Genomic DNA, 11,816 nt, shown 5'->3' with positions numbered 1-11,816 from the left:
GGCTACTTGTGCACTCCACCAGGTAACAAAGACGTTAAAAGATCTGAAAATTGTAAAGGAAGTACGTTCAATCGTGGCTGCCACCAACAACGCAAATGAGTAGTTGATTTGCCAATATTCACTGGCTTACTGGGTATAAAATCTTCCCCCTTGGCCCCCTCCCTTTCCCTACTAAGCACCTTTTTTTCTTTTTCTTTTTTCCCTCACTAGTTCAAGTTGGATCTTAGATGTTCGATCGTGATCGGTTTCGAAGTATCAATGTATCATTATCTATCATAAAAATTATAATCGTTTCCGACTCTGGAATATATAATTAATTTTTATGTCGTGATTCTTTTGACTGAGTTGTCAGGCACAGATATACAGAATTTTCATCCTCTTTTGGTTTGAAAAAGCTAATTAGTTTTGATAAAAAAATAGCTAAGTAATTAAAGATTCAATGCTGATCTTTTTGGGGTACTTTTTTTTTTATTAAAATTAAAACTTACTGAGCGTGCAAGTTTTACGAAAAAGAAAAAAAAATGTTATATAGCAAATGAACCAAAAAGCAAGTTGTCATGAAACATCTGGAAGGTGTAAAGGTCGTCGCAATGTTGAATTTTTTGCTGTATAGGTCCTCACCGGTAGGGTGGGGATCTTATACCTTCATGTTAATAATTTATATATTTATCTAAATTCAGTTTAATACTTTGGATTTTAAAATTTTTTGTCTTACTTGAGCTATATCTTATCTAAATCTATCCTTTAAAATTTAATTTATAAAATAAAAAAATTTTAAAAATAAAAAATTATTTTTGAAAAAATAAAATATTAAAATAAAAATTTACATATATAATATAAAATTATATATTTTATTCAAGTTAGTCAAAGCTTGAGCTTTAAATTTGTTGCTCAAAATTTAGTCCAAAATTTAAATTGATTTAAAACTTTTATCCAATAAAAAAACTTTTTTTTGAAAAAAATTAAAATATTAAAAAAATTCACGTAAATATTATATAATTATAGTAATTTAATTATATATTTTTTTTCAGGTAGGACGAAGCACGAGCTCAAGGCAGCTACCCCATCTAGAATCTTGACAAATAAATTTTGTTATTAGTAAGTCACCAAAAAATTTAATGATTCCTCCGCTAAAATCTAAAAAATAAGTAAAATTATTAAAAACAAATCCAAAATTTTTAAAATTTTGTTTCCCCCTACAAAATTGTAAAAAAAAATAAATTTAAGTATAGGTCTTTTATAATATTGAAAGGTATAAAAATATATTAACAAAATAAAAAAACAATTATAAAAAATAATAGTTTATAATGTAAATATAAAATTATTATTATTATTGGTAGTTAATATAATAACTTCTTTTGATTTTTGTTGATATTAAATCTAAAAAAAAAATTTCAAAAAGTTAAGAAGATTCTAAAAAAAATTATAATGGGTGAAAGAAAAATAACTATTTGCTAGGAATCGAACAATTAAGTAAAAGAAAAGAAAAAATTGTGGAAAATGAGATCTAAATTAATTTAGTGTAAATATCAAATTAAGATTTTTACTAAAAAAACTAAATAAACAGTTTTTTTTTTACTTTCTTTTATTTTAGTGTGGTCAAGTCAGCTTATTTGAAATTTGAAATTTGAAATTTTTTATTTAAGTTTTTAGATTTAGATTAATTTTGAAAGCATAATATAAAGATTCAATATATTTTTTAAGATATCAAATTCATTTTTATTTTTTGAAGTTATGTGATATATTTTTATTTAGGCACAATAAATTTTTTTAATTACACCATCCCAAAAGTAAACTTGAATAACATCCTTTTGAACTTTAGATAAAAGGTATTTCTAAAACAACTATAAATGAAAAATGTTAAAAGTATTATGAAAAAAAAAATTTATATAAAATTGAATTTTTATACAAATATTTTGATATTTTATATTTTTAGAAATATTTCACTTTATATAAATGTATTTTAAATTATAATAATTCTTGTAAACAAATATTATCTAATAATTTGCCTCCGTAATATAAATTCTGAATCTGTCACTTGCCACAATTATTAAAAGCATTCTTAAATTATACAACCGGCTCATAAAACATTAAATATAAATGAGGTACATCAACCTACCCTGAAATCTAATATTAATGATGCTACAATACAATTTTTTTTTCAATTAAAATAATAGTACTATTAGATCTATCCCAATTGAACCAGGACACTCCAAGATACCATTCTACATGCAAGCATGCATCAAGTTTTGATTATCGTCCTTGCGGATTTCTAATCTCGGAAAACACTGCCTTGGACGAAAGTCTATCAGAATCCTTGCTAACAAAACTTTGTTCATCACTTGTTGTTAAGCTGATAGCACTAGTGCTCTTGGAATTCATGACATGATCACCAATGCTACTGAACACTTCCCCACTGTCACCTTCCAATCCGTAGTTTTTAAAGGGGCTTTCCTCATCGATATCTTCTTTAATGCCCGGCCCACCATTAGGCGTAAGCCCCTCCTCACCGCTTTCTTGCACTTGTAGTGCGAACACTAGGCTCCACACAATATTGCCCATCGATGGCCTTTCGATTCCTTCATCAAGCAAACAACTTATAGCCACTTCTGTGAAGTTTTTCAAACACTCAGGCGCAATCTTACCTCTCAAAAATGGATCAATGATTTTGTACAGAGTTCCATTTCGATGGCATTGTTGTGCCCATGCAGCTAAGCTTGCCTGTTTCATCTCGACCGTGCGACTAATTGGTGGTCTAGCACATAATATTTCACAGAGGACCACACCGAATGAATATACATCAGATTTTTCTGTAAATTGTTGACGAGGATAGTACTCTGGATCCTAGTATCCGAAGCTGCCTTTAACTACCGTGTTAACATGGGCTTTGGACATGTTCGTGGGGGCCCACTCTAGAAACCCGAAATCCGAAACCTTAGCAACCCACTTCTCATCCAACAAGATATTTCTTGTTTTCACGTCTCGATGAATGATTGTGTATTTTGCACCTGAATGAAGATAATGCAATCCACGTGCGGCACCAATACAAATCTCTAGCCGTTGTTTCCATGGACGAGGAAGATTTTCAGTGTTGTATAGACGATCACGCAGTGTTCCATGGGCCATATAATCGTACACAAGAATCATCTCACCGCCATCGTTGCAATAGCCAATCAATGAGACCAAATGGAGGTGGCGTAGCTGGGAGAGCATCTCGATCTCGGTCTTGAATTCATGAGCCCCTTGTTGAGACTCAGGATTCAACCGTTGATTGCAACTTGGGTAGCCCCGCCATCAATGAATCCTTTGTACACGTTACCAAAACCCCCAACACCAGTAATGAAAACATTGTCGAAGTTGGTGGTTGCTCCTTTGATTCGGCCAGTGAAAAGTAGCGACAAAGATCGGAGGGCAAAGATGAGCCACGAGACTTGGTTGACTTGATGGATTTTGTTGTAGAGGAAAATTGGCTCCACCATGAAACTCCCTCACTGGAACCTGAATCTTTGACTCTTATCTTTCGCCAGAAAATGAAGAAACAAAGAAGAGAGAAAACAATAAAGCCCGCTATTACACCTACCACAATTCCTAATGTTGTATTGTTGGTGTTTTTGGGCTTCGTTGAGCTTGGTGGATTTATGAGGACTGGATCAGGATTAGTTCCGGCAAGATCCAAACTATTGCTTAATTTGAAGATTTGTAGCCCATTCAAGATTGCATCAGAATAAAGACTCCTCCATTTCGGCAAACGATGCAAAGCAATCGAGCGACTTTGTTGCTTTAGATTTCCTTTTGTTCCTACTGCCACTACATAATCCCTATATACTGGAACCCCATTTCCACCACTCCAGACAATAACATCAGCTTGAGTTTCTGCATTTAAATTAGCCAAGAAGATCTCAAAGACTCTATCACCTTCTTTTGTTATCTCTCTCTGAAACTCACAAAAATGTAACCTTACAAAGTATTTGAACCCAGAATCAACAAGAAACTCCCTTGTCAGATTGTAGTTCTCATTCTCCATCTTATTCGCTCCCATGGTCCTAGCCAAGGATTCAAATAGTGGTTTAATAGCAGAATAGCAGCCGCAAAATTGCGATAGCATCACCACCCACCACTGCTATTGGATGAAATGCGGTTGAGAAATTCATTTACAACAAAAACGGAGTGTAACAACCGTAAAATAATGGTGTAACAGAGAATAGCAATAATATCGGACCGTTATTGCGACTATACTATTTTCCTACTCATGGATCTAATAGTTCGAGAAAAAAACAAAATTTCAAGTTTTCAACTCTGCAGAATAAAGCAATAAGCTTGCAAAAGTAAAAGTAAAAGCAAAAGCAAAAGCAAAAGCAAAAAATAAAACTCAAAACTCAGATCTTTAGCATCAAAATTGATCTAAAAACGAGCTAGAAAATAGATAAATTATTTCAAGTTTCAACCACTCAATTGGTACTTCAGCATCTAAATTCAAATCAGCCTCAAGTTTTTAATCAACATTTAAGATCAAATAAGATAAGAAAAGAAAGTTAAATTATCTTTTTTTTTTTGCAAAATTTTTGTAAAATGATGTCTGTTGTGAGAGTTTGAAAGAGACAAATGAGGTATTCCGTAGGTATTAAGTAAGTGATAGTGATGAAGAAATGCGAGAGAAAATGAGAGATGAAAAAAAAAAAAGAGAGAAGAAGAAAATTTTGGAAAGCCAAGCTCTAGAAGCACGAAGAAGATGAATAGAAAAAGGCAAGCTGCTTTTCTAGATGGTTCTATTAGAATTAAACAAATGGAGGAACATTAGGGCACATGAGGAGGGATTGGGTGTGGTGGGGCATTGGGGAGGGGTGGGGGTTGAATTTTTTATTTAATTTTGTAATTAATTTTTAAATTTTTTTTAGATAAAATTTAATTAAAGGTTTTGAAAATTTATAATTAAAAAAAAAGAGATTAATAATTTAATATAATATATATAGAGATTTTAGATGAAAATTTTTGATTAATTTTTTTGTATAAGTTAGATGAAAAATAATTAAAATTAAATATTATATTTTGATTGTGTTGTATATTAATTTATAATTTTGTATATGAATTTTAATATTTTTTATTGTTTTGATATTTATGTTATTGTCAATTCTTTTGATATTAGATTAATTCATGTTATTTTTGTGTAATTATTGAAGATTGTATTTATTATATAATTATTGAAAGTTATTTGTGATAAAAAAATTTATATCAATTAGTGTTTCAAAAAGATTAAATTATTTAATAAATTTAGCATTTTATGATCTATTACTCTTACTAAGATTAAAAACTAAAAAATAAAAAATTAAGGTTTAAAAATTTTATTAAAATATAAGTTTGAAAATTTTTAATTTTTGAAATTTTTTTAGATAAAATCTAATTAGAGGGATTGCAGATTTATAATTAAAAATATTAAGGGATTAATAATTTAATATGATATATATAGAGATTTTAGATGAAAAATTTTGATAAATTTTTTTTTTATAAGTTAGACGATAATTAATTAAAATTAAATATTATATTTTAATTGTGTTATATATTAATTTATAATTTCGTATATGAAATTTAATAATTTTTTTTGTTTTGATATTTATATTATTGTCGATTCTTCTGATATTAGATTAATTCTTGTTCTTTTTGTGTAATTATTGAAGATTGTATTTATTATATAATTATTGAAAGTTATTTATGATAAAAAATTTATATCAATTAGTGTATAAAAAAGATTAAGTTATTTAATAATATTCTTAAGATTAAAAACTAAAAATTAAAAAATTTAGCGTAAAATCAATTTTTAATGATGTAATAAGTAATATTAATATTTCTAAATATAAGTTTATTTTGTTTTTATACAAAATAGTAAGTATGCCACCACGTGAAGAGTTTTTGAGTAAAGGAGTAGAGGGCGCGTCAAGTGATGATATAGTTTGGCATTTTGGAACACTTGTTCCAAATACAAAAGGAAATATTTCATGTAAACTTTGTGGTAAAGGTGTAAAAGGAGGAATAATATGTTTCAAAGAACACATTGCTCATAAAATTGGCAATGTTGTACCATACCCCAACGTTACTGGTATGTTATATTTTTATAATTCCTTTGAAAATATTATTGTTAATTTCTTAATAAAAATTATAAAATTATATAAGCAAGTGCAACTAACTTTTTTCCTTTTTTTAACTATATTATTAATAGGTATAGTAAGAGAAAGTATGATGAAACTCCTTCAAGAAAGCAAATAAAAAAATGTTGACAACAAAAGGAGAAAAAATGAATTTTTATCATAGTTAAGAGGGGAAGATGATTATGAAAGATTATTGATAAAGACATCACTACTAAACAAGCCGTGCGAGATAGTATCTAATCACAACATGAGTAGCACAGAAGATAAGAATTCAGACAAAGAACTAGTGGTTGGAGTAACATATATGAAGATGGACGAAGCTCTCATAGCCCAATTGCTGAATATTTTGAAGAAAGAACAAGGAAATCAACTCTAAATGAGTTTGAATTTTCATTAAGGGCAGTTATACCTGAATTGGTTAGAAGTAAGAGTTCAAGGCAACCAAAAGTAAGTGATTCATTTTTAAAGACATTAAGAAGAAAGATGGGTGAATAAGTATCAAAATTTTTTATATATGATCAACTTCCTTTTCAGTTAGCAAATTTTTCGTGATTGCATAATTTGATTTCTGTGGCAATAGAAGTTAGCCAACATGTAAAACTTTCAACACTTTATGAGGTCTCAGATGTGTATTTAGAGTCTGAATATCAACAAGTTCATAAATGGGTTAATGGATTAAAAGCTTATTGGAATGAATTAGGTGTCATTTTGATGTGTGATGGTTGGACCAATAGTTTGAATCAAATGCATATCATTAATTTTCTTGTTTACTGTAGTAAATAGACCATTTTTTGGAAATCTGTAGATGTTTTAAGTATTCGTAGTAGAGATGCAAACTTTTACTATAGATTATTAGATGAAATTGTGGAAGAAATTGGAGAAAAATACATTGTTCAAATAGCATTGATAACGGGACAACACTTAAGGCTGTAAGAAAAAGACTAATGGAGAAGAGAAAATATTTGTATTGGACAACATGTTCAGCTCATTCTTTGGACTTGTGCCTTGAAGATATTAGAAAGAAAAAAAAATGTGGTAAAGGTTTTGGATGATGCAAAGAAAGTGACTTGTTTTATATACAATCACATTTGGACTATTAATTTGATGAAGAAATATACACAAGGGAAGCAAATAGTTCGTCCTGCTCTTGTCCGATTTGCCACTCATTTTATACAGTTAGAAGAAATAATGAGGCAAAAGCAAGGTTTGAGAGAAATGTTCAATTCAAAGGTTAGTACTTGGTAATTAATACAACTATTTAAATCTAGCATTTTTTTATGATATCATTGTTTAAAATATTAATTTAAAATATATTACTTCAAAAATTTATTGATGAAATATAGGAATTTAAAGATTCAAAATGGGAAAAACAAAAATCAAGACCTGTTTATAAAGCTAAAAAAATCATTTTGGGAAAAAGATTTTTGAAAAAAAGTAGACGATATAATAAAAGTTTATGAGCCTTTGGTAAAAGTGTTGCACCTTGTGGATAGTGATGAAAAACCAACAATGGGCTTTATTTACGATGTTGTGGATAGAGCTAAACAAGCAATTCAACAAAATTGTCATTATTCTATTGAATATGAAAAGATTATTGACAATAGATGGAGTTTCATGCACTCTGACTTGCATTTAGCTAGTAAGTAAACCTATAATATAGATGGTATTTAAAAAATATGTTTATTTTTTATACTTAAATTGCTTATATATTTATTTTTTATTACTTTAATATAATATTGTTATGAATTATGTTTAGGTTACTATCTAAATCCACAATTTCAATTTGAAGTGGAGCATTCTGCAAATGTATTTAAAGAAACATTAGAAGGTACAAAAATAGTTATTAAAAGATTAAAACCTTTGATAGATACTCAAATCAGAATGATTAATCAGGTTAGTATTTAATATTATTTTATAACTTTAACATTTATTTTATGTATTAAAAATTTGAATTATTTTTTATTTATTCATTTATTTTTGTATTTTCAATTGATGTAGTTATTATTATTTTGAGACAAGCATGAAACATTTAATACTCCACAAGCACAAAGTGCTTGGAAGCAAATGAATCCAGGTAAATAGTAAATCAAATAAATATAATTTATTTATATTATTTAATTGTATAGCACTTCAAATTTAATTTAAATAATTTTATACAGCTGAGTGGTGGATGATATATAGCACTTGTGTTCCTGAATTACAAAAGCTAGCAATCAAAGTGCTTAGTCGAACATCATCTACATCAAATTGTGAAAGTAATTGGAGCACATTTAGCTATATTCACACCAAAGCAAGAAACAGATTAAAGTTTGAAAGACTTCAGAAACTTGTATATACCTATTATAACATGAGATTGAGGATAAGACATCAGAAAAGAATGAGCATTGATGAAATAAATAATAGTTTTAATCCTATTAGCCTTAACCATATTTTTGAAGATGATGATCCACTAATAGAATGGCTACAAGAGAAAGAAAATCCTTTGTTAGATGGTTAAAACTCTGATTGGTTGCCCACAGATAATTCTGATAATGAAATGAATGTTGAACAATCATGCCAATCTTAAGAAAGGAATGTGTCTCATTCAAGTTCAAGTTCAACACTAAGTTAGAATAATGATGGTGGTGGTTTAAGTCCAAATGATAATGATGATGATGGCGATGGTGATGGTGCAATTTTTGGTGATAATATGGATGCAGATCAACCTTACAACCCACTTAGAGGAGAATTTGGGCTTGCTACTACTGGTGGACTTTTCATTAATATGACAAAATATGGAGTAAATCCATTCGCTAAATCTAGTAAGGGTCAAAGTGCATATACAGGTCGATCAAAAGGAAAAGCAAAGAAGCACCACTATGATATTTTTAGAGGTTTTTCATCTTAAAATGGGAGACCAAATTCTAGTAACTTTAAGTATAATGAATCATTTACTAGTATTTAAGGACATGACTATCCATCAGAACAATTTAATTTTTGACCTCTTCATGGTAGTCCACCTTCATATGTATCTTCCACCTCTTCAAATGTATCCTACAACTTAAATGTATCATTTACCACAAATGTATCCCCCACCACAAATGTATCATCATCAAATATATCCTTCACCTCAAATGTATCAAGAACAAAGGCCTCAGGAATAGAGATGGAGTTAACTCGGCTCTCAAAGAGAAGATAGAGAATTTGATCCTCCTCGTCATTCTACCATGTGTAAAATTTTGAAATATATATCAATAATTGTAGTTGATGGAATTTGAAATTATTGTATTTTTAAGTTTGTAATTTTATTAAATATAGATGCTTAGTATTTAACATATTATATTTTGTTAATATTTGATTTGTCTAAGAATTAATATTGAATATGAACTTGGCCAAGAAAAATTTTGTGGATAAACCAAATATGAATGCTTTTTATAATCTAAATAAAATTGTGAATAATTTTTTTAGAAAATAAAAAACATAGAGTGTCATAAACTATTTTTAAAATCATTAAATAAGAGTTTTTATAATTATAATTATAATTATTACATTTTATAATAAATTGTGCAAAAAATAAATTTCACAACCTCGATGACCGCAGTGATTTCAATGATTTTCGTTATATCCGAAAACGTGATAAACGCGAGGCGATAAAAAACGTGACCACAACCGTTATTTAAATCTCTGTTGTTGATGAAAGTATAAGAATCAGAGATATAAGGATTTGGAGTGAAGGTTAAGTTTAGCCTTTGGCCATTATCAATGTTTACATAAAATTCTTTGATGAGAGTAATTTCGCATCTAGCATGAAGTAAAGCACTAAAATTCCAGAGAAGGGTAAAGGGACCTACTCTAACAGAGAAGAAAGCTTTATTAAAAGAGTCGTCAAAGCCTGGATATGAAGTTGGATAGAAGTACAAGTGAATAAACTTTTGGCTAGTAGTGAGAGGAATTGAATAAGAAAATTTTGAGTAAGAAAGACGAGCTGTATAGTACGAAACCCCATCAACAGAGGAGGGCAGCAATTGAGTTGCTGTTAAAGACACTGATGATTTATTATTATTGTTTTGTTGCTCTATGGGGGTGAATTTTCCATTGCCATCTTTGATCCAAAGACGATTATCGAGAGATTGGTTATCTGTGGAAGAACCACAGTCAATAGTGATGTTTTCTATGGGGTTGTAAGGGGTTACCAAGGAGTCTCCTATAACAAGGATAGCAAGGTATTGAATTATGAAAAAGAGAAATGGAAGAAAGAGAAATAACAGGTTTTGAAGGCAAAAGGTACTGCGTCTGCTTGTATTCTCCATTGCAGGGGAAAAAAATAGACAAATAGAGAGATAGATATGAGGAAAGGGATCAAAGATCAAGAAAGCTTGAAAGTTAACTCCTGGACGGTGAAGCCAAGAGTCAATACTATATTTCAATGAAATTTTGAAACAACATTCTCTTTCCCTTCTTCTTCGTCTCTTTTTTTTTGGGTTAATTTACTACAATTTCACATTTTTTTTATATATACCATAACATGTAGATCTATGGACCTATAATTAGATATGGATTAGAAGAGTCGCAACCAATCTTTTTTGTTTAGGTATGTTTGGTTACTTGATTGCATCTGTCCTATTTAAAGAGAAATCCTAATATTGACTTAAGTATCTTTAAATAGTATATTTTGATCTACGAAATCAGATTTTAGGTTCAAAAGTATGGTTACACTTGGAAAATATTATAGCCCCCTCACAATGCCTATTCAAAGGATGGTACCAGTTTGATCTCAAATTATTCAAGCCTTGAAAATGTTTATACTTTTACCAAAATATTAAATATTAAAAATTAGTCTTAAAATTGTCTCAATAGTTTGGTAACAATTTAAAATAATTTTTTCACCTCAAGAGTATTCATGGAATTAGTGTCTCACCTAGAAGAGGCTTCGTCATCAGATTTATTAAGGATTTTTATTAAAAAATATTAGTAAAGTCTTCAAATAGTTTAGTAAGACTTACTTTGAAGCATATATCTCAATAGTTTGGTGAGATTTTATTACAAAAATATTTTGAAAATTTTGTGAATTTTATTAAATCTCCTAATAGGTTGGTAAGACTTAATTTAAAAACCAATTCTCTAATAGTTTGGAGGATAAAAAAATATCTTTTATTATTTATTATTATTATTTTTTGAAAAAAAAAGATGATTTATGAAATTCTCAATATTATAGTGGATTTCATTTAAAAAATTAAATCAATGAATATTCTCCAATAGTTTAGCAGAATTTATGAATTTATTTTGTAAGAATATTTATTTGAAAAAAGATTTTTTATTGAAAGGAGTTTTTTTGAAAAGATTTTTTTTTTGAAAACTTATTTGAAGAGATTTTTTTTGTTTAAGTTTTTTTTTTTGTTCTTTTGTTTTTTCTTTTGTTCTTTTATTTTTTAGAAAGAAAAGATTTTTTTATATAAAAAAATACAGTAGAATAATAATAATAATAACTAAAAGTAAAATACAAACTTTAAAACATAAAAATAAATGAAAATCGAAAAGTAAAATAAAAATGAAAAAAGGTGTAACGCCCCCAATTCTACATCAGAAGAATGGAGCCCACACCCAACTTATGAGGTATTGTCTGCTTTAACTCGAAGGTCTCACATTATGTCCCATAAAAGGCGTCTCACAAGTTTGGGTTTAGATCTCTACATATAT

The 11,816-nt window shown here is 28.8% G+C and overlaps 1 pseudogene; it reads right to left on the bottom strand.

The window, feature by feature from the left end:
* Nucleotides 1-2,017: 2,017 nt before the first annotated feature.
* On the bottom strand, nucleotides 2,018-10,429 carry LOC149512924 (receptor-like protein kinase FERONIA; annotated as a pseudogene).
* Nucleotides 10,430-11,816: the final 1,387 nt, after the last annotated feature.

The sequence above is a fragment of the Durio zibethinus genome, chromosome 21, assembly GCF_047325235.1.
Source record: "Durio zibethinus cultivar Kanyao isolate XHJ-2024 chromosome 21, ASM4732523v1, whole genome shotgun sequence".
NCBI classification, from domain to species: Eukaryota; Viridiplantae; Streptophyta; class Magnoliopsida; order Malvales; family Malvaceae; genus Durio; species Durio zibethinus.
The sequence above is the reverse complement of the archived record's forward strand: the minus strand, read 5'-3'. Positions and strand labels throughout refer to the sequence as shown.